This window comes from Ambystoma mexicanum, chromosome 5p (assembly GCF_040938575.1).
Source record: "Ambystoma mexicanum isolate Mex_15411 chromosome 5p, UKY_AmexF1_1, whole genome shotgun sequence".
NCBI classification, from domain to species: domain Eukaryota; kingdom Metazoa; phylum Chordata; class Amphibia; order Caudata; family Ambystomatidae; genus Ambystoma; species Ambystoma mexicanum.
In genome coordinates, this window is record NC_090930.1 from 714,548,112 (window position 1) to 714,572,611 (window position 24,500).

At 48.2% G+C, this 24,500-nt stretch overlaps 1 protein-coding gene across 8 annotated transcripts in view; it reads right to left on the minus strand.

Moving 5' to 3' along the window:
• LOC138481148 (zinc finger protein 250-like) overlaps window positions 1-24,500 on the minus strand; it is a 729,359-nt gene that overhangs the window by 6,240 nt on the left and 698,619 nt on the right. The window lies entirely within an intron of this gene.

A 24,500-nucleotide genomic window follows, 5' to 3' on the forward strand; every position in this document is an offset into this window, starting at 1 on the left:
GAAGGAAAAATAAGCCATCATTTGCACTGAATCCAGAGGTGGGTGGATGTTGTGCAATAGAATACTTTGTACACATATTCATTTTTTTATTTAACAGTGATTGATGTTGATGCATTTGCTTGTTTATTATGAATACTTTTAACATTCACTTCACTAACGATAACCACACTTCTTAGTGGAAGTTCATTACAGTTCTACATCTCCGGTACAATAAAACATAGTCAGCATAATACCAGTAATATCCATACAGTTTAAGTTGCAATTTGTCTGGGTAGAAATCACTGAATTAATAGAGTTGATAGTGTGGGTCAGACAAGAAAAATCAAAATAAATGTGCCAAAATAGGGCATATACTATGCGAATAGCAAAAGACATATCACATTCAGAAATGTACTATACACCTTTGAATTTGCAAGCATTCAGTTTAGGTTTTCAAATCAGAAGAAGTTTAAATTTCAGATTACCCACTGATATACCTATTATTATAAATGCTATGGTGTCAATCACTGAGTGGCCGATCTCTTGTTCTCACCATCAGTCAATCACTAGGTCTGCTTTGGCTCCTATAAAGGTTAGTCACATTTACCACTCTCTACGCCATCTCTTTCTCCTCAGGGCGTCTTATTCCCAAAAATCCAAATACTGCTATACTGTCCTTTTTGCACCACCCATATGATCTTTTTAGCTGTCTCACACTTCAAAAGTAGTTTACTCTCCATTTTCTCACAGAGAATGATTAATCTATCTCTGTGGATATCACACAATAGAAGGGCTCACCTCCAACATGGGGAGCCAGCCCACACTTCAAAAGCCGACATCCTGGCAGAGCTGACCCAGCACTTCATCCTTCTGAAGTTAACAGATAGAATAAAAAGATATGACCTTTAGTAACAGCACTTTAAAGTGGGAGAATTGGTCATAAAACACAACATACAAAGGTGATATTATATCACAATCATGAACTTCATTTACACTAGTTGATCCTATGCTCCATTGCTGACAACTCGATTATCATTGTAGCCGTCTCAGCATTTCCAAAGGGCAATCTTCTCTATGCCTCTCAGGGAATGAGTGGCAAAAACTGCACATTCGATGAGCATGCAGCCAACACATTAATTCAAAATCATCCCACTATTCTATAATTATGCTGCATTAACAATCTCATGATTCGAAATCTACAGTGCCCGATGACACTTTAAATATTTCAGCACAGTGTTGCACTGGAAATCAATGTTACCTTTACATTTTAGTACAAATGTGTTTATGCACATAAATGTGTAAATACAAAGACCAGAGATAACAGACCGCTTAGGAGTAAGCACCACAGCACTTCACGCCCTCATTGAGCTGCTAATGAGCCATAAGCCCCTGATCGGATAGGACCACTCTCTTAAAACATCTGTTCATCTGGGACGGACACCATGAGAAGGAGGATTGCCTTCCACTCTTGGTGGATGTGCCGAATTCAGACACAAGTATTGCACTTACAATTTTAAGATGAGCTGAGGGGTTGTGAGCAAAGACTTCTGAAGATGGGCCACATTTTCCTAATTGTTTAACGTACAGTGCATGGATTCTAACTGTGTAAGGCACAAGTCTACAACCTATGGCTCTCCAGATGTTTTGGGTTATGATTTCCTTGAAACCTCGCCCTTGACTGTGCTGGTTAGGATTGACGCCATATGCAGTCCAAAACATCTATAGAGCCAAAGGTTGCAGAGCCCTGGTGTAAGGTTTTTTGTACTGGTCATTCCTAGGAAAACTGACCAGCTGTAAAACACTGTCAGTTTAGTAGTCTTTCTTTTCTTTTTGTTAACCTACTACAAATGCTGCCAGAAAGGCTAATATAAACCAAGAACAGTCAGATGTGATGAGTGGACTGAAACTCCCCATCCTAATATGTGAGTGAAGCTAAGCAAAAAGGACTTGTGGCTGGTCCAGCGGATACCATTTGTGCATTCTAGAGCATCAATGAGGAGGGATCTCGCCAGACACACAATACAACCTCAGAGGTCATATTGTGGGGTGCTGACCTGAAGGACTACCAATCTCAGTAAGCCTTTCCAGAGAGTCCCAGAGCACGGGGCCCAGAGCAACAGTGATATCAATAGGCGAGGACTAGATTACGCAACCCTAGGGTGTCTGTGAGAGACATAGAAACAGTATCTGCACCATATCTGAGCGAAACACAGCTGGAGAAGGCTTGCAAACTTTGAGACCCAGACCATTGCGATCCTTTGCAGAATGAAGAGATTCCAGAACACTGTGGAAATGGTCACTGTTCGAAAGTAAATTCCAAAATGGTGCTGTATGCCACAAATTCATGTGAAAGCCCATGGGCACTCATTTATGGCCGATAACTCCCAATATGAAAGCTACAGCAATAATATAATAATGAGGGAGATTAAATAATCCCCAGAGAATAGCCAATCATATTTGAGATTTCCAAAGAGATGAGGAAGAACCCATCTGGAACAATATCGGAAGCCAAGATCCAGCCTTCGGACTACAAAGAGGGGTAGAAAAGTTCCGTTTGAAGGAGAAACACAGAGAAGGCAGACTTGCTAACTCATCCTCTTTTCACAAAAGGGAAGATCCCTGAAGAAAGGAACCAGGAAAGGATTACTGTCTGAAAGAAGGATGTAATAATTTGGAAGACGCTCAGAGAATCCAGGCTGGAATCAGTGCAGGCATGAAGATCCTATAGGGCGAGGCTGAACAGGGTGATTGGAACACACCACCCACACCATGAATAAACTGGAAGGTCAAACCCTGTGACTATCCACCAGTGACCCTAAAGTGAAAGGGAGAAGGGCCTCCCTATGGCAGGAGGGCGACAAAATTGCTACCTGACAAGAACCCAAATCCGGGAGGGAGAAATACCCATTGCTGTGAATCCTGACAACCACAAGGTCTGGGAGTGACTGTTTATGAATACTTATAAATGCAAGGTCTGGAAGAGACCTGTTGTAAACCCTTAAAAACACAAGGGCTTGATGGAGCCTACAAGTGATCATTGCAAGGCTGAGGAAAAGCCGGATTGAGACAGAACAAGGAAGCTTGAAGTATGGAAGAGAGTTTGAGAAACAAGGTGAAAGCACAGAGGATTGAAGGAGAGTCCACACTGATAACCAACTGCAAGAATCTTCACTAAGGAATACTTCTGTTTCGTTGTGTTCGAATAAGGCTGGAATTTTAAGCATAGATTTAGTGACCTTTTGCTTTGAACCAAATTTAGGAACCAGAGGCTAAACGTTTAGTTAAGATTAGATGTTGGAACTTTTTGTTGATAATCAATGTGGAGACATTACTTTGTAGAATAAATCCCCCTACCCCCCGAGATGCCCAGCACGTGTAAGAATAGTTTAAGAACTTTATAATTTGAATCAGACTTAACTAAAGGTGTTGGGACACCTCGGAGGGAAAAAACAGTGTTAAGTCATCCTGTACACTGTTTGCTTTAGGGCAATCCCTATTATTTGTAGGTGATCTCCTAGAACCATTCCTCCAAACATTACCAGCAAGAACCCATTAATACAATTGCATTGTTAAACCACCAGCAGCCTGTGTCACATTCATCATTGCTCAGCCTTAGGACACAGACCACACCTCAGTAGAATCTCTGAAATATTCGGTGATATTTCGCTCTTCCATATCTGTGGGTGAACGGAAGCCACATGTTTTAGCACACTACCTTATGTATCTTGGTTATCAGTCACTGAACAGCTTAAAAGGGAAGTTAGGCCACATGAGGGGGTCTGAAGTGGTAGGGGATTTTTTGAAAAAGCTTAATGTTACCTACTAGGCCAAAAGAGTGGGTTCCAAAAATTGCAAATTCTATATGTTTATGTTATCCAATATTTATACTGGGCCCGTCACCACGTAGTGCGATAGACCACATAGCCTTGTCTGAAAGGTGGCGTACTGTGACCCTGCCATGGTGTCAACAGACCCTAGGAAAGGCGAGGGTTGGAGAGGCGGTTATATGAAAGCGAAATTAGATAATAGAATGATCAAAATCAGAGAGGAAAAACTATTGGGATGAGAGGGAGGGGCTAAGGTTGTCAAAGTATGGACGCATGTTTCTTAAATGTGATAAGCAATTGGTAAACAGGAGTGCATGACTCCAGAGAGTGCAGCTCAGTTTAGAGCACAGTTTTAGTGTGATGGCGATATCTATACCTGATGAAGCATGGGACTAGATTTAGTTTGTTGTGGAGTGCTTGCGTGAGGGACTTGAAATGTGCTCAAGCATGCACTAGTAGTGTGGAAGATTTCACCAGATTAGTTTGTAAGAAACAATCCCTATATCAAGGCAGAGCACTGGGTTTGCCAAGCCATCTGACAGAAGTGGCGGTGCCAAGAGTTGAATGTGTATAGGAGGCGGCCTGGGTAGAACATGGGATAAGTGGAGGGGGAAATAAGGCATGATGGGCTTGTAATATTGAGTTCTGTAAGTTAGGAGCTAGGTATAATTCACAGTAACTTCATATAAAAAATAACATTCATAACAAAATTGTCCATGTGTCTAGCTAGTCAAGCTAGGAAGACAATTACAATCCTAAGCAAAACCTTTAGAGACTCTTGTAGGATTAACTCGAACACACACTAGAAAGTCAACAGCACCATCCTCCAGGTCAAACCAAAAGCATTCGGAGGGTGAATTGCCTTCTCATTAATGCTCATTCGTGTCCAAATGACGACAACATTTATCAACTACTCAATCAGGGAAGCACACATTTACTCTTTGTTCTATCCGATTAATTTAATAAACCTCACCAGCAAGAGGGGTGGATGAATCACCCTTACAAACAGAATTACCTTCACAAGAAACACAGATGGCAAAGTCCTTCTACTTACCCCACCATAGCCCCAAACACATTTTGGAGAAGCTGCATGTCAGAAATGTGAACGTACAATGTTTGCAAATCCATCCCCGATTTGGTCTTCTCATTTATGTCACAAGGATATTATGCTTGACCAAGAACCTAGATTTGTACTTCTGGCCAAAATGCTTAAGGACACAAATTCTATCCTTGGCTCAGCAGTTGTCAGGCTTTTAAGCATTCCATGTTGAAGGCATGCTGAAGAAGACACAGCAGAAAGCACAAAAGCAAACAGCAGAGCTGTCCAGTGCTTACCTGAAACTTACCCCCTCCAAGACTGAATTCCTATTGCTGGCGAACACCATCAAACACCCGGACATCCAAACCTAGCTCTCTGCCATGAACCTCAAGGCATTCACACCCCCAGCTGGCCACCTGCGCTTAGTCTCCTAGTTTCGACATTGACAGACAACTCTCCTTCAAACAACGCATTACAAGGAAGACACAAGTGGCTTGGTACCATCTTTCTCTCCTGTGGAAAATCAAGCCATTCATCTTAAAAAACAACTTCAGATCTCTGACCTCGATGGTCTTTAGGAAAGCCTTCCGACGACTACCCTGGCATCCCTGAGATGTGCCCTACATGCTGCAGCACGACTCAAAAGGACTCATTGAAATCAGCCACATCACCATGACCCTCATCAAACTGCACTGGCTCCTCCCGCCGCCCGTTTGATGTCCAAATCCTGCTGCATCTTCTACAAGGCTGTCTCCCTGTCTCCAAGCTATGTCACTGAGCTATGTCACTGAGAAACTCAGCATATCTTGAGGTCTATGAACCAGAAGTAAGGGAATATGCAGACTTGAACTCTGCCGATGCAAGAAGGAAAGAACCAGAAGACCTGCCTTTTCTGTGTACAAGACTCTGGAACATTTTCCCTGTCAACATCAGGCTCACCCCATCACTTTTACAGTTCACGAAGGAGCTCAAGATCCTCCTCTTCAAGGAATGCTTTCTCCCCAACACTGAGGTCAAAAGACGCGCAATTCCCCCACCCTACGTGAGACTGGGTGATCTGCTCCCTACTGTTTACTCGCCTGGTTGTTTGTAGATCCCTTGCTGCCAAATTGCTCCCATTTCCTGTTAGCACTCTGCTCCCTGTATCTTTACTTCTTTCATCGTGACCTTCCCCTTATGACTGCTATGCACTCGGCTGCTTCCTGAAGCTAGGTTTGCACTCAATAAATACCCTAATAATAATAAAGAGACTTTCTACTTACTTCCCTAGAGCTCCAACAACATTTGGGAGGGATTGTAGGTCAGAAATGCGTATTTGCCATATTTGCAACTCCATCCCTGAAAAGTGAGCAAAACCTAGTTTTTTTTTTGGTTTACTCATTTAGGTCATGGTTACCACAAGGATATTATATTTGACTAAAACCTAGGCTTGTGCTTCTGGGCAAAGTGCTTAATGACACGGAGTGTCTTTGGCTCAGCACTGATCAGGCTTGTGAGCCTTCCACAGTGTTGTCATGGTGAGCGTAGGCATGTTGAAACCACGCCCAAGAAAATGCAGGGGGCAAAGCCCTTCTATTAACTCTGCTATTTGATATGGTACCATGCTATGATAAAACAATGGTGACAAAATCTAAGATCTGTGCTACATTTAGGTTCTGGGGGAACTCGGATTACAGGTGCAGAAATCTAGCCAACTCAGCCTTTCAGACTTCTAAGGTTGATCATTGAGTACCAAATTGAGTTGGTTGATACTTGTATGTAAATATTCTATGTGAAGTGCTTTTGGCGAAAGTGCTATATAAAAACCAAATTATTATTACTTCATCTCACCGAAAGTCTAACTGTCACAGCTCCGTAAGGTAGTTCTGCGGAGGACAATGTGTACTATAACACAAACATCTTATGAGAGACTGGGTTGGGGTCATAACTCAGTCAAGGGGTCAGGCACTCCTCAAACCCTGACACAGGAGGCTTACGAGGATAAATGCCACAGCCTGCCCTGTCACAGATGCCTGGAGTGGGAGGGGTAGTGGTGAGGGGTGGCAGTCCCTGACCCCCACCCCACATGTACCATGAACGTCATTAACGGTACCACTCTTAGAGACGTGATGCTTCCTAGTTTCTGGCTCATGGCATCATTTCTGTTTCAGGATTGAAGCTCCCAGAGTGCACATGGGCATCAACAAGAACACCTGGTACGAAGCCTGTGGAACAGAATCAAGAACTGAAAGGTAATGGACTCGATTTCCTCTTTTCAACCAGAGATGCAATACCAAACACCTGACCTACCAACCACAGGCAGACCCCAGACGAATGGAGGGGAACCAGAAAACGAAATGGGACTGAGAAGAGACTGCAGGGTAACGGGAGAGACAAAACAACCCGCCCAAAACCAAAAGATAGGACAGGAAAGGGAGAGAGAATACAAGGAGCAACTGAGCGTGGGACTGAGCAAGAGCATATTGAATACCCTGGGGAGTGTTAGGCTAAGGCATCTTTCGAAGGTCCCCGGAGGGAGCCAAATAGATAACGCTGCTACTTTAGGGTTCACAAATGGCTAGCAGTATATAGCAGGAGCTACCCATCTCTAGTTGCAAACCTGGGGAATAGGGAAACCTGGGTTAGGGAAGTTGGAAGCCCACGGGAGGATTTGAGAGGGACACCCCATAGTGTACCCACCCCCTCTGCCGCTCTGATGCATAACATTTAAAAATCTGCCCAAATTAACATCAAACAGCATTTTTAAGCACTGCTTAAGTTATAAAAAAATTATCAAAACCTTTGAACTCTCTTGGAGATTCTGGGAATTCTTAATGCCTCTGTGGCAGTGATAAGCCATGCATGCACAGAAAGGTATGGTGCTTGTCTAATTATTGCATCCAATCCTACGAAGTTTGGGGCCAGGACAAGGCAACAAAGGAAGCTAGAGTGAGTCTACAAATTGCTCTAGGGAGAGAGATTCTTAATCTGACACTGACCCGGAATATGATAATACCATACAAGACTTTTTTTTTAAAATATATTTTATTAGTTTCATTACAAACAATAACAAAGAGTAAAACAGGTATCAGTGGTGATGATTGAGCATATCAGAAGAAAGATTAAATCCCCAACTGTCCCCACCCCTTCCTCCCCTCCCCCCCAAGACCACAGTAAGTACTAAGTTCGTCAAGAGTCCATGCTCGGGCCTGGGTCGCCTTCCCCAGCTATCTCGCTCCCCTGTGATTCAGGGTACAACAAGGGTACAGTTAAGGCCACCCAGCGGTGTAGCTCTTCGCTGGAGTCAAGCCTCTGCACTTGGATCGCAGTCTCCCATGCTGCGGTCTCCGCAGCGATCCAATTTGTAAGGTCCCCCCACCATAGGGGCATAGGTGGGCCTTTGGGGCTCTTCCACCCCATGGCAATGCGCCTTTTGGCAGTTATGTAAATAAGGTCTCTCAGCCTGTTGAGGGGTTTGTTCTCCCTGCTGCGCCTAAACCTGCCCAGGATGCATGCCGAGGGCTCGTCCACTTTGATGTCTGCACCGGCCACTCTATCCCTCACTTGAGTCCAGAATTCTCTAATCACTGGGCATCCCCAGAACATGTGGGTCATGCCTACCTTGGGCTCGCCGCATTTGGGGCATGATTGGGTGGTCGCACCGGTGAATCTGGATATGGCTTCCGGAGTGAGATACGCTCTGTTCGTGACGTACAGTTGAATGAGCTGTAGGCGGGCGTTCCGGGAGATTTTTTTATGGTAGTGGGTTATATCGCCCCAGGCTTTGTCTTCGAAAACCAGATTCAGTTTGGTTTCCCATTTGTCTCAGCATCTGAGGTGTTCTTTGGTGGAGCCCCGTAGTAAGGCCTCGTAAATACGTGAGGTTTCGTGGCCCCCCTCGGCGGCATTAAGAATCGTTTCAATACATTCGTTTTCGTCATACAGGTCGCCAGCGACAGGCCACCTGCTAGTTAGGGCCTGTATGACCGCTCTATGCAGTAGGAATTGCCCGGCCGGGAGGCCAGTGGCGTCACTAAGGTCTGGGAAGGCTAAAACCATCTGAGTGCTGCGATGGGGATCTGTGGGGAGTATGGGTCTTCAGACCCGACCAGTTTGCAGGCCCTTTTCAGGAGTCGGAGTCCCAGCTTGACGAGGTAAGGGCAGCGTTTGAGAGCACCCCTCTTGGTCCACAGCAGATCCCTGAGTAATAGCTGGGGGAGGGCCAGTTGAAGGAGGCGGGCGTCTGTTGTGCTCTCGTCGGCCATCCACCGCACAATGCATCTCAGCTGGCTGGCTAGGAAGTAAAGCTCAAAATTGGGGATCTTCAGCCCACCCCTCTCGTATGGTCTCTGGAGGGTCTCCAATGCCACCCTGTGCCTGCCTCCCTGCCAAAGGAAGCCCCTACAGAGCTTGTTGAAGTCTTTAAAGAACGCCAGGGGGATGTAGAAGGGAATGTTAGTGAAGTAGTGCAATAGGCGGGGCAGGGCGACCATCTTAAGGAGGACTGCCCTCCCGGCCACCGAGAGCGGAAGCCGCCCCCAAAATTCCATGGACTTCGAGAGAGAGTCTTTGGCCCTTACGGTGTTAAGTATATGTTCCGTGCCAGGGGTCCGATGTATGGTTATCCCCAGATATTTAAACGATGTCGCCTGCCATTCGAGATCTAGGGGAGGGAGGGACCCATAATGATAACTGTGTAGTGCGGCTAGGGGGTAGAGGCAAGATTTATTTTTGTTGATCTGGATCCCGGTATGGTTATGAAAGCTGTCCAGGGTTTCAAGAATGTAGGGTAGGATGTGTTCGGGGTCCTGCAAATATAAGAGGGTGCCGTCCACGTACATGGAGACGAGATGAGTCGTCCCATCTATGGTGATGCCCCCATCTCCATATTCCTGTCTCAGGTAGGCTGCTACAGGCTCTGCTGCGATGATGTACAGCATGGGGGGTAGGGGGCATCCCTGGCGGGTGCCTCTGTGTAGGGACCATTTCGCAGAAAAGGTTCTATTGGTTCGAACTCTTGCCGTGGGGTTGGCGTAAACCAGCTGGGTCCATTTCAGGAATACGGGGCCAATTCCCATCTTTGCCATGGTAGCATATAGCCATTCCCACCTCACGGAATCAAAAGCTTTGGTGGCATCCAGTGATGCCACCGCAGGTTTCTGTGGTCTTCCCTCGGTACCATAAATAACGTGATGCAGCCTACGCAGGTTCTCAGTAATGGATCGTCCAGGGACGTATCCGGGCTGGTCTTGATGGATCAACAGTGGGATCACTCTGCGCAGTCTGGAGGCGAGCAATGCGGTGAGGATCTTGCAGTCTACATTTAGCATGGAGAGGGGCCTGTATGAGGCACAATCTGCTCCCTCCTTCCCAGGTTTGAGTAAGGGTATTATCACGGCCTCGCTCAGGGAACCCGGGAGGGTGCCACGCTCAAAGGCCTCGTTATAGACCTGGGCCAATATAGGGGCAAGTGTTTCCTCGTAGGTTTTATAGAACTCCCCTGGGAGGCCATCCGAGCCCGGGGTCTTCCCAGCCGGTAGCGTTCTGATCACCACCTTGAACTCATCGGGAGTGATGGGCTCATCGAGAGTCTCGGCCACATGCAGGTCTAGTTTTGGCAAGTCGATGACGTCAAGGGCGTCCTCGATCCCCGTGTCGGAGGGGGGGGGGGGGGGTCTCAGAGTACAAATTATGGTAAAAGCTGGAGAAAACCGAGTTGATTTCCGGTTGGGTATGCACACTAGTGCCATCTGGTGCGAGTATGTGGCATATGGGCGGCCTGGGGGTTTCCCTTTTGTAGAGCCAGGCTAAGAGTTTCCCGGGCTTGTCTCCCAGGGTGTGGACTCTCTCCGTATGTTTGGCGTAGCTTAGTTTACCAAGGGCTTCCCAATGCTTTAGGCAGGTTTGTCTAAGTTCGGAAATTTTAAGTAAATGATCGGGAGATGAGTCAGCCCTGCCCTCGAGGGTGTGCAGGTCTCCCTCGGCCTGTTCCAACAGGGTTGTGATGGATCTCTGGGCGCCCCCAGCTGCTGCGATCATCTCACCCCGCATGACCACCTTATATGCCTCCCAGGCGGTGCCTATGTATTTAACGATATGTAGGTTGTTCTCCCAATATTCTTCGGTCTCGTCTCTAATGTGCTCTCTGAATGATGTATCAAGTAGAGCTTCGGCTATCAATCTCCACGTGGGTATGGGGGGTCTAGGCGGGAACACCTCCCATGTGACCAGCAGGGGAGAATGATCGGACAGCACCCTTGGCAAGTAATGCGCATCATCAAACAGACTGCTGTGTCTGGCTGAGAAAGATATAATCTAACCTGGTATGCACGGCATGTGGGGGGGGGGGGAGTAGAAGGAGTACTCTCGTTGCCCCGGGTGCTGGTCCCTCCAAATGTCACTTAGTTGTAGCTGGTGGACTAATCTGGAAAGTATTTTGGCCGGAGGGGAAGGGCGGTCGTGTTTGTCGTCAGATCTATCCAGCAAAGGGTCGAGGGTGCAGTTATGATCGCCACACCATATCATAATTCTGTCCATATACGGGGTGAGCCGTGTGTAGAGGGAGTGGAAGAAGGTAGTTGCGTCGTGGTTGGGTGCGTAAGTGCTGACCAGGCACAGTTCTTTACCCTCAATGGAACCACAAACCACAACCATTCTCCCCTCGTTGTCTGATTTAGTGCTGGTGAGCCTGAAGGGGACCGTGGGGGCAATCCAGATCAGGACCCCTCTGGCATAGGAGGAGTATGTGGAACCCACTAGGGTTCCACGCCAAGTTTTGGCCAAGGCGTCTATCTTTTTGGCAGACAGGTGAGTCTCTTGAAGCATGGCGATTCCGACCCTGCATCTCTTCAAGAAGCACAGGACGCGTCATTGTTTGACAAAGCTGTTCAGGCCTCTAACGTTCCATGTGACGATCTTAACTGTGTCAGCCATAGTTGTTGCGTAGTCGGACGAGTGGGGCCAGCAGGACTCTGAGTCTTATTGATGCTGAAATGCATGACGAGTGCTTCCGTGGTCTTGGTGATTCCCGTTTGCGGTTCCTAACTATAGTAATAACTCCCCGTTTCCCACCCTCTCCCCTTAACTGTAGATAACCCAAACATAGAACTAGCCCAGCGAGGTTACCCTCGTTATGACAATCCCGTTTCCGCTCTGTAGGACCTTGCATGGGTCACTTGGTGCCCTACGGGTGGGTATGTACACCCAAAAAAAAAGGAAAGAAATTTCCAGGGGGAGGAGTGGACCTTGGCTCGAGTGTCTCCGTATCAGGATCCATTCAGCTGAGTAGGGGGCTCATTCCGCCCGCCGGTGGTGGGTGAAGGCTGCCTGATTGCTGTCGAAGTGACGGGAGAAACGTTATCTAGGTTTCTGCTTTCTTTCTTCGATGTCAGGAATTTGCTGTCCATCCATCCAGTCTCTGGCCTGTGCCGGAGTTTCGAAAAGGTGGGCCCTGTTGTTGTGCAGCACTTTGAGTCTCAAAGGGTACAGGAGCATGTAACGCAACCCGGCTGCCTTCAATATGGCCTTTGTGTGTATAAACTGGGCTCTGTTCATTTGAACCTGGAAGGTGTAGTCAGGGTAGATTGCAATTGTGGCAGAGTCTCGTTTGATTTGACCACCTGCTCGGGAAAAGGCTAGGATCACTTCTCGATCTCTGTAATTAAGGACTTTCGCGATCACTGGCCTGGGTGGAGCGCCCGGCGGAGGTCTTTTAGCAAGGGATCTGTGGGCCCTTTCGATAGAAAAACCTTGGGAGAGTTTGCCGGCTCCCACCTCTTGCAGCAGGAGGTTCTCAATATACTTAGTGGGGTCGGAGCCCTCGATACCCTCAGGTAGCCCAAGGAGACGAATGTTGTTGCAACGGGCTCTCCCCTCCGCTTCCTCCGCCCTGTCTTCCAAATTCTTGACTCTTTGTTGGAGCTCGTCTACGTCTCGGAGGAGTTGCGTTTTGGATTGAGTATTTTCCTTGACCTGTATTTCGAGCGTGTCATTCCTGCTGGCCAGAGAGCAGACATCTTGGCGCAGGAGGCCCAGGTCAACGGCAACAGCATCGATTTTGTGCTCCATCGTTGTTTGTAGAAGTCTGATGGCTTCGAGGAGCTGGGTGTTGCTGGGTTCAGGTGCCGCCGGTGCTGTATGGTCCGATTGAAGACTTGTGGGCACACAAATCGTGCTCTCAGGGTTTGGAGATTTGCTGGCTGCGTATGTGTCCAGGGTGGTCTGCCGTTGCTTGGGCCTGCTACTTTTACCAGCCATCTTGTGAGCGCACAGTTCTCTCGTGCCAGGGGCGCCGGTGGTGGGCCGCATGTAAGAGGCGCGGCGGGGTTCTTCGTGCTGTTGCCGCGGGGCCCAGGGCCAAGATGAAGGCAAAGGGGGGGGGGAGAGGCTGCAATATATGGGCGTCGAAGCGGGGCTTCGCGCATCCGAAGAGGCAGGCGTCAGGTTTCGGCAGTGCCCGCACCACGTCTTGTGGGTGAAGGCCACGTGGGAGGAGAGTAAGCTGTGGCCGTCCGGGGATTCACCAGTTCTTGTGGATGTGGAGTGTCGGGCCTGGGTCGCTCTCGGTGTCGGCTGGAGAGCGCAAGGTGGAGTCAGCTTCGGCGACACTCCCAGGCGCAGATATGCGTTGGCGGGGGGGGGGGACGAGGCCCCGGTGATATGCGGTCGCAAGTCCTCAGTCGCTGGATACCCCCCGCCCCGCTCACCTTCGTGGCTCCGGCCGGCCGCAGTTCTTGTCAGGGCTCCGCTGGGCCCCGCGGCCACGGGCAGGGCGCCTCTGGATGGAGGGGGCGGGTCGCTCTGTCTACGAGCGCGGTTGCTCTCTCTCCCGACCCCGGTGCAGGCTGGCCGGTTGATCCGGCTCCCCGGCAGGCCCCAATGGACGACGTCCTCCGCGGTGCAGGCGTGCTCCGGTCTCTCGAAACTCAGGACGCGGGAGCCGCCATTTTTGTTCTCGGCTCAGGCTCTTCTCGCTCGACGTATGTCGGTGTTGGTTGTCTCCAACCGACTGAAAGACGGATCAAGCGACAGCAGATGAGGTCCTGCGACGAATGGCGCAAGTTGCAGCTTTTAAAAGTTAGCAGAAATGCATGAAAAACAGCTTATGATGGCACATTGGCACGGAGCTCACAGGAGACACATCTGCTGTACATGGTAGTTAGCCACGCCCCCCTACCATACAAGACTTAATGCTGTCTTCTCGATTGTTTGAAGATTGACAAGGAAACCTCTCTACAAACACACATTAGATCTGGATATCTTCTATCTTAGTTCACTTCTTGGAACATCGGTGGCGCAAGTCACATTCTGATTCTCTTGCTCCTTCCTCCTTCCATTCTCTGTATGATGAAGCCCTCCTCTCTGCTAGGCGTTCCTACTATTCTGACCTCCTTTATTCTCATTCTGCTCATCCTCGTTGCTCATTTCAAACTTTGTCTCATTTACTCTCTCCTCCGTCTCCTGATCCTTCTCTTACCTCTTCTCTTTTGGATTTGGATTGTGCTCATTACTTTTCTTCGAAGGTTTCTCTTCTTTGCACTGCCATTGTTCCTTCTTCCTCTATGCCTTCGAGTCCCTTTGCCTCATTTCAGTCTACTGCTCTCTCTACTTTTCTTCCTCTCTCGGTATCTGACACTGTGCTTCTTCTAGCTAGAGGCCATCCTGTGGCAGCTCCTTCTGATCCCCTAGCTCCTTCTCTTATACCTAAGGTCTATCCTCCTCCTTTGTCTTTCCTACAATATTTAAGCATGCTTCTGTTCTTCCTATCTTGATTAAGCTTTATCTCGCCTCAACACTTTCTTCCAATTTCAGGCCCATTTCTCTTCTTCCTTATCTTTGTAAGCTCCCAGAGCGTATAGTGTATTCTCAGGTTTCGCTTATTATTTCTGCTAATTCTATTCTTCCTCTCTTTCAATCTGGTTTCCGTCATCAGTCTTCCCTAACTGTTTTACTGTCAGTCAGTGAATCTTGACTTTTGGCACAATATTCTAAGCACTCTTCTCTTCTAATCTTCTTGGATGTATCTGATGCTTTCGATAATGTTGATCATTCTTTGCTTCTGTCCTCCCTCTCTTCATTTGGATTTTCTGGTCTGTTCTTCTTTGGTTTCAATCCCATCTTTTGAATCGTACATACTCGCTCTCTTGGGCTGGGAATACTTCTACTACCTTTCTGCCTCAGCATGGTGTCCCCCAAGGCTCTGTCTCTGGTCCCTTTCTTTTCACTCTTTACACATCTCCTTTTGCTGCTATCATTTCTCCAGCTTTGCAGCATTCTGACCCTCCTGGGCCCTGTAAATTGCGTTTAAAATCTTTAAATTAGCCCCTGCCTGCATTTTGCAGCACCAAGCCTCTCTGTGTGTCCTCTTGCCCTTCCGCGTCCTAATCCTACCTCCCAGCCTCTCCGTTGGGCCTCTTTGCCTTACGCATTCTCCTCCTGCCTCCCAGCCCGGCCCTCCTTCCGTGATAGGCTAACTCCATCCAGTTTTGATGGCCTAGTCCCCTCAACCTGCACCAATCGCCTCTTTTGTGCAGGCATCATGAGGTGAGTGTTAGCAGCATTTTGACCCTTCTGGGCCCTGTAAATTGCATTTAAAATCTTTAAATTAGCCCCTGCCTGCATCCTGCAGCACCAAGCCTCTCTGTGTGTCCTCTTGCCCTTCCGCGTCCTAATCCTACCTCCCAGCCTCTCCGTTGGGCCTCTTTGCCTTACGCATTCTCCTCCTGCCTCCCAGCCCGGCCCTCCTTCCGCGATAGGCTAACTCCATCCAGTTTTGATGGCCTAGTCCCCTCAACCTGCACCAATCGCCTCTTTTGTGCAGGCATCATGAGGTGAGTGTTAGCAGCATTTTGACCCTTCTGGGCCCTGTAAATTGCATTTAAAATCTTTAAATTAGCCCCTGCCTGCATCCTGCAGCACCAAGCCTCTCTGTGTGTCCTCTTGCCCTTCCGCGTCCTAATCCTACCTCCCAGCCCACCCTCCACTCCTGATAGGCTAACTCATCCAGCTTTGCTGGCCTGGTCCCTGCACCTGCTCCTGAGAGGTCAGACTGCTGCTCTTAACAGACCTTCCCAGGACAGCCCTCGGCCCGTGCACCCCCTGCGGCTAAGGGCCCCAAGGCAAAGGGCGGCTCTCACAGAGACGGCTCCAGGTTGTGTTGTGTCTGAAGGTGTCAGCAGGGGAAGCCAGTGGCCAGCTGTCAACCAGCAGCTACAGCCAAGGTAGGAGTGGCCGGGGTGAGGAGTAGAGCAATCACTCTACCCTGGAAGCCCTACCAGTTTACAAACTATCCTAGAACTGCAAATGTTAGCGTGCATCGCACCTTAAGGAGTTGTTCAGACTGATTTAAATAACATCTGTTCTTGCTACAATAATTCACATCTAGAAATTGCCCACTGAGATAGTACTGTGATTTACCTTCCCGCGCTGCACACTTAAAATTTTTCTTGTTAGCTTGATTCACTTCTTGAAGGTGCCCACCGTGGTAGTACTGTAATTTATTTGACTGAGCCGCACACTTAGAAACAGCTGAGATAATACTGTGATTTTTGTGCCGCACACTTAGAAAATTGTTCTTGTTGCATTGATTCACATCTAGAAGGCACCCACTGTGTTAATATTGTAAATTATGTGCCTTTGCCACACACTTAGAAACTATTCTTGCTACATTGATTCACATCTACATAGTGCTCACTGAGATATTACTGTGATTTAGTTGCCTGTACCACTCACTTAGAATTTGTTCTTGTTACATTGATTCATATCTAGAAAGTGCCCACTGTGACCTCGAAATTGTACCTGTAAGATTGACTCACACCTTGAAAGTTACATTGATTGACATCCAGAAAGTGCCCACTGAGATAATACTGTGATTTAGTTGTACTGCACCGCTCACTTAGAATTTGTTCCTGTTACATTGATTCACATCTAGAAAATACCCGCTGTGATAGTACTGTAATTTTTGCCTGTCCTGCACACTTAGACATTTTTGCTCTTAGTCTCACACCTAAAAGCAATATTGACTCACATCTAGAAAGTGTCCACTAAGATAGTGCTGTGATATACTTGCCTGTGCCAAACAAATAGAATTACTCTTGCTAGCCTGATTCACATCCAGAAAGTGCCCACCGAGATAGTAGTGCGATTTACCCGTGCCGCACATGTAGAAATTGTTCTTGTTAGATAGAATCTCATCTTAAAGTGCCTACTGTGATAGTACTGTGATTTACCTGCCTGTGCCGTTCAATTAGAATGCTCTTGTTACACTGATTCAAATCTAGAAAGTGCCCGCTTTGATAGTACTGTAATTTAATTCCCTGTCCTGCACTCTTAGAAATACTTCTTGTTACATTGATCCACATCTAGAAAGTGCTAACTGAGACGCCTCAATGATTTACTTGCCTGTGCTGCACATTTAGAACTGCTCTTACTAGCTCGATTCACAACTAGAAAGTGCCCTCTGAGATAGTACTGTGATTTGCTTGCCTGTGTTTTAGGCACTGCTACTGCATCTAGACTTCCATCTTACTGTTTCCCCCTTTGGCCCTCTCCCACTGCCCTGGTGTCCAGAATCTAGATGCAGGTTATACATCTAAGGCCACTCCATCTACTGTTACTAGTACATCAATCTCTAGGTGCTGCCCTTATCCCCCCCCCAGGATGCAGATCCCAGTACAACATATACTCCCCCTCCAACCCGTCCTGATCCCTAGCCTCCCTACACCATACCCCCACAACTCACCCCTCCCAGCGCATAACCCGCACGTTAGCACCCAACTTCACGACCCCCCTTTTTCCCCCAACTGATCACAAACCACAACCTCTCCCCTCGTACAACAATACACCCAGACGCCGCCCACCGACTCTCCTACCATCATCCCTCGTCCAACTATAAGATCAGAAGAGCACTCTGGCGCGCCAAACACCTGCCTCCTCAATCACTCATCATCCCACCCAAACACATCGACTTGCACTCTCCCTCTGACATCTATTGAGAACATCCCGATACCCCTCGCCCATACACCATGCCGACTATCGAACTCCAAAGCCAGAGGAGCCCTCTGGCGATCCAAACAGCGCAAATCCACCTTCACTACCACACCACCCTTGTACCCACTGAGGAACTCCCACCCTCGCATTCTACCGGCCATACCACCCTCTCCATCCCCCTTAGCCCACTGGGGAGCTCCCCACCTTCTCAACCCACCCCTCATGCCGCCCTCCCCTTCCCCCTTAACCCCTATTCGACCCCCGCCAACAAACCCCCCCTTCATATCCCTTCCTGTCTCTGAAAGTAGCTTGTCTCGCCCTTGCTAGAACGGTATCCCCATCTCCCTCCCCCTCAGGCCCCGCTACCCTCTCTCACACCCCTATGGCACCAAAACCCACAAAATGCAGAAAACATGACTGGTCCTCTCCCTCGACCCTCCACACCTCACCACTTCTGATTCAGCCCAACCTCCGAGACTCTCCCTCCCCTACCCCCAAACACTCCCCTCTCCCAGTTTCCATCCCCTTTCCCTTGACTTCTCACCCTGCACACCCAATCCCCCAGCGCCCTCCAGACTCATTCCAAAATCAACCTGCCTAAACCCCCACACCTCAAATGATCCTATCACCACCCTCCCAACCCCCGTGATCCCCCCATATCTTTTAGATACCTACCTCCGCCCGCCTACACTTCCAGCCCCCCCATCGGCGTAACCCTCTCACCCGACACTCAAAGTCCACAAGCACCCAGTCCCCCCGTACCCTACCACACCCACCACCCCACCGGGCACACCCATGTCCCCCAAGCTCCCACTACGATGAGCATCACGAAAACCACCTCCCCTCACAAAGTCACATGCATCCTTTTTAATGCCCGCTCCGTACCAAGAAAAATACACAGCATCTTTGACCTCCTATCCTCTGACAATCCCAGCCTCATTTTTATCACTGAAAACTGGTTTTCCGATGACTTTGCCCCAGTAGCACACAAAGCTTTCCCCCCTGGATACTCACTTATCGCCCACAATAGACCCTCCAGAGGTGGCGGAGTGGCAGTCAGCTTCAAACCCCATTTCTCTGTCTGACTCCTCGAATCCCAGACATGCAATGCCTCCTGTGAATCCCTTCTAGTCTATCTACCACCGACTTTCACCCACAGCTTCCTACTCATCTACAGACCCCCTGGGTACGATAGACATTTCGCCAACAACCTCTGTGACTCAATATCTACCATTCAGGTAAATCACCTGTCTCTTACACTACTGGGAGACTTCAATATATGGTTCAATATGCTCAACAACCCCATGACTCATCCGCTGGTTATTTATTTATTCACATTTGTTGAGCACACAGCAGACCGAAGGCATTGTGGCGCTTGTTACAGTATTGTTTATACTTAGTTACATACAATTCAAGTCCGTCGGAGTTACATTGGACGATATTATTCTTTTGTTACATTCGTACATAGCGAAACAGGTAACTGGGAGAGCAAGGTTAGTTGAAGAGGGCAGTTTTGAGTTTTTTGCGGAAGGAGAAGAGAGATGTTTCCGCTCTGAGGTCAGTGGGGAGAGAGTTCCAAAGCTTAGGTGCAAGGAAGGGGAAGCCTATACCTCCTGCCTTTGTCCTATTGATGCGAGGTATCGTTAGTTGATTGGTGTATTGTAATCTGGTCGGTTTGGTGGATTGAGATCTACATACGGTGTCAGATAGGTATGAGGGTGCTGAGAGGTTGATGCATTTATGAGTGGTTGTGAGAATTTTGAAGGAGATGCGGTCCTTGACTGGGAGCCAGTGAGCTGTCTTCCTGGCTTGTGTGATGTAGTCTCTTTTCGGAATGCTGTGGGCTGCCCTAAGAGCGTTGTTTTGAGTTGTTTGGAGCCTAGATAGGTTTTTTTGGAGGTGCCGGCTAGGAGCGCATTACAGTAATCTAGTTTGGCTCCTATGGTTGCTCTAGCGATGGAGAGGCAGTTATCCTTAGTTAGGAATGGTTTTATTGCGTTGATGAGTTTAGTACTCAGTGCGGAGGCTGAGACTATGGCGCTGATTTGTTTGTCCATAGATAGTGTAGCGTCTATGTGAACCCCCAGTGTTTTGACTGAAGATAATACTGGTATGACAGTTAGCTATGTTGAAATTGAGGTACAGTGGGTTGAGGTTGGAGAGTGTGGATTTCTGGCCTAGAATGAGGATTTCGGTCTTGTCCCTGTTCAGGCAGAGGCCGTTAGTAGCCATCCACGCTTGTATGGTGGAGTAGATTTGCTGTAGGGTAGTGGCGTCTTGATGATAATGCCCTGTCAGGGGAAGGAGAACCTGAGTGTCATCAGCGTAATTTGTGTATGTGATCCCAGGTGCGTCCAGTTTATCAAAGAGAGGCTTGGTAAAAAGATTATAGAGTGTGGGGGCCGTGCATGAGCCTTGTGGGACACCGCAGTGGGTGATGGTGGGTGCTGCATGAGCGGTGTTTGAGAACACTTTCATAGCTCTGCCCTCTAGGAAAGAGGTCACCCAGGACGCTGCGTCCTTAGAGAAGTGTGCTGCATGCGTCAGATGACTACCAGATCAAATGCTGCTGAAAGGTCAAGGAGAAGGAGGAGAGCGGGCTTGCCTTTGTCAAGGATGTTAGTGATTTCATTTTTTAGGTCTAGAAGAGCAGTTTCAGTTCCGTGCCCCTTGCGGAACCCAGATTGTCTTTTTCCTAGGATCGCGTTCGATTCAGGGTATAGTTGAATCTGTTAGTATTTTCAGGAGGAATGGAACTGTTGTTATGGGTCGGTAGTTATTGGGGTTAGCAGGGTCTAGCGTTGGTTTTTTTAAAAGAGGGCGCACCCAGGCCTCTTTAAGACTGTCTGGGACTATGCCCATTTTGAATGAGGCATTGATGAATGCCATGAGAAGAGGGGCGAGCGGTTCTGCGCAGTTCTTGATGATTTTTGGAGGGCACACATCACCCTTACATTGTGAAGGTTTGAGGTGTCTGAGGATGTCAATGACATCGGCTTCGGAGATTTCGGTGAATGCGAATTTAGGCATGTTGCTTATTTTTACATTTGGTTGTGTCTGTACATGAGGGCGTTGCTTAGGTAAAGTTTTGTACTGGGGAGATATCTTGTTTTGGAGGAGGTTTATTTTTGCAAGCATGGCTGATTGTATGCCTGTGCACCATGCTTTGTCCTTGACGATCTCATCAGGGCATGTGGGTGGTAGAGTTAATTCTTTAAAGATACTGAAGAGTTCTTTAGAGTGGGAGGTGGCAGCGGAGATACGGTGGTTGTAGGCTTCAGATTTAGCAATGAAGATGGCGTCTTTGTATTTTTTGGCTATGGATTTGAAGTTATGTTTTGTGGAGTCACAAGGATTGCACTGCGAGTTTTTGAGCGCCTGGCGTTTGTCTTTGCGCAGAGTCTGGAGTTCCTCTGTGAACCAGGTATTGGAGTGGAAGGATCTTTTCTCTTTTTTGTTTTCCAGTGGGGCAACAGTGTTGACAGCCATGGTAATGGTGTCTTTGAATATTTCTACGAGGATGTTAGGGTCTGAGGAGAACGGGGGCGCTAGGCATGGCAGATTAAGGTGTGCACTGACGTTGTCCACAGTGTGTTTTTTGGCACTTCTGGCTAAGGTCGCTGGTGCTATGGTAGGCACTTTAGTGCATATTGAGACTGGGATGTTGAATTGGAGAAAGTTGTGGTCTGTCCAAGGGAGGCTAGTATTGGAAGTGATGGCTGTATTACAATTATGGTCTATGATCCAATCTAGGATGCGTCCTTTTGCGTGAGTACGCGAGGTGTTTTTTTGTGAGAAGCCTAGGTCGTGGAGGTCTTTGGCTAAAGAGATAGCAGTTTTGTCCTTGAGGTAGTGGAATCCTAGATTAAGGTCGCCTATAAGTAGTGATTTAGTGGATTTCTTAATATTGTTTCCTAGGAGGTGATTGACTTGACCTATGAAATTGTTGGTGGGGCCAGGTGGTCGGTATAGGATATGAATATTTATTGTACTGTTTGGTGAGAGTGCTAGTTTGATAGAATGTCAACATTCCCTTCCTCTTGGTGGAGTATGGTTCTGATAGATAGTGTTTCTTTGTGAATAAGGGCTACGCCCCTCCTGATTTGCCGATCCTGTCTTGTCTAAGGATGGCATACCCTTGCGGTAAGGCTAATGAGATGGCTGGGCTGGAAGCTTCGTTGAGCCAAGTCTCTGTGATAGCGAGTATGCCTAAGGCTTGGGTGGTTATTAAGTCATTTACTTCTAGAGCGTGGCCATTGAGAGAGTGTACATTGATTAAAGCGCACTTATATAGCGTGGGGAACAGGTTATTTATAGGTATGGTAGGAGGGTTTGACTTGGGTGCGGCGGTACGTTGAGTGTAGGAGTTGCCGCTAGGTGTGGTATGTGTTGGCTTAGTGCTTGGTGTATTCACTTTGGTGGTGCGTGAGCTAAGTCGGCAGTTTCTGTGTGGTATGAGTGTAGGGGTGGTATGGTAGTGGATGGGGAGGGTGCGGGATCTGAGTCTGCCCAATCTCAGGCTGAGGTTAGGCACTAGTGTGACTTAAGTTTTGTGGGGTGTGTGAAGGCTTGGGCAGGATGTCCATATTGAGAGCACGAATGGAGGCGTTGTGATAGAGGTGGTTAAGCTCTTAGCTAGGGAGGTGAGGTGTGGTCATTTCAATGAGTAGCGCGCTTAGTAGACATGCATAGAGGGGCAGGGAGTACATGCTGTAGGTGAGTTTGCTGTGCTGTTAGTATGTGGGCGGAGATAAGTATGTTGCTCATAGGCAGGGAGCATGTATCACAGGATGGGCCAAATGCAATTAATACAGGATTGTACAGAATGGGCCAAATGCAATTCACACATGATTGGACAGAATGGGCCAAATGCAATTCACACAAGATTGGACAGAATGGGCCAAATGCAATTCACACAAGATTGGACAGTATGGGCCAAATGCAGTTCACACAGGATGGGACAGAATGGGCCAAATGCAGTTCACACAGGATTGGACAGAATGGGCGAAATGCAGTTCACACAGGATTGGACAGAATGGGCGATATGCAGTTCACACAGGATTGGACAGAATGAGCCAAATGTAGTTCACACAGGATTGGACAGAATGGGCCAAATGCAATTCACACAAGATTGGACAGAATGGGCCAAATGCAATTCCCACAAGATTGGACAGAATGGGCCAAATGCACTTAATACAGGATGGGAGCATTTAGGACTGTACTAGATGCAAATGTCTGATGACGCGGTGAGCGGGTCTTATGGTCAGCTTTGAGGACAAGCGGGGGTGACTTACGGTTATCATGCCTTCAGTATTGATATGACTGTGTGCATCGTAGTCCATAGGAGTCATGGAGGTCAGGTGTAAGTGTCCATCCGTTAGTGCCATCTTGTGTTTGTCAGCAGGACGAGCAGAGGGATCAGGTGGAGTGTTCTACTCACGTACGCCTCGAGTCCAGGGGAGCCTCGGTGGAAGAGCGTTGGCTCCGTGACTCCAGAGGCAAACAGGGGCAAACAGGAAGGGGCCTTTCTCTCTTGGGCCTTCCTGTCGCAGGCCGGCTTCCGCCTGCCGGCAGCCTTCTGGGAGAAGTTGGGGGCCGTTGCTAGGCAACCAATATCAACAAATGTGGCCGGCAGCCATTTTGGCTTGCTTCTGTGTCGTGGATGCGGCTTATTCGATCCTCGGGTGGGGTGCCTGTGCAGCGGGGGCCGGGGGCATGGTAGGGCTGCAGTAGGAAGCTGCCTGTGATGCTGAGGAGCTCCGTGCGGCGGATCCTGCCAAGCTCTTCAATGCAGAGCGATGCAGGCTGCTCCTGTGCGCCTCGTGGTGCCATGGATGTAGATCCCTTCAGTGGATCTCAGCTAGAGGAGGAGGTCACCTGCCCTGTCGGGGGCAAATGATGGAATTGACAGTCTTGATATGCTCAACCTCTCCCAACATACCACTGGTCCAACCCACTCAGGTGGTTTATATGAAATATTTGAAATATTGAGATCTGCTTCCTGTTTTTGAATTGTTACATTCTTTGGACTTTTAAAAAAAACTTTCATGTGATAGAATGCACAACCATCAGCGGATACTGATTTGAGGGCAAAGTTATAACTGTTTGTGGACAAGCAGTGAAAATATTCAATACCGACCAGCTCCCATGGGCTGGTTTATCGATCCTGTCCCAAACCACTCATCTGGACCGACCACTTTGCCATCCCTTTCTCTATTCACACACCTGCCCCATCTCCTACAGCTCCCTCAGCCCCCACCCCTGATCTCAAATGCTGAAACAAAGTCAAGATCCTTCCTGACCTAGCCAAAGCCCTGCTTCTCCGTCCCCCTGCAATGCTGCCCTGCGATAGACCCTTAACCATCGACTGCTTCGACTCCTGGCTTTATGACTCACTAATTCCTTTCACCTCCTCGCGCCCCGCATCCTCACGCAAAGGACCGTTCCCAACTGGTTCACGCCCCACCTGAGGAATTCCAAAAAACAAAATAACTCTCTTGAACGCAAATGGCGAGCATCTAAAACCGACCTCAGCAGATCCATGTTCTCCCTACACCATCGTAATTACAAATCCAAAATCCGAAAGGCCAAAAAAGCCTATTACAATAAACAAATTATCAACTGTAGCAACCGCAGCAAAGAACTCCACATGATCATTTCATAATTCGTGAAACCTACATGCACCTCTA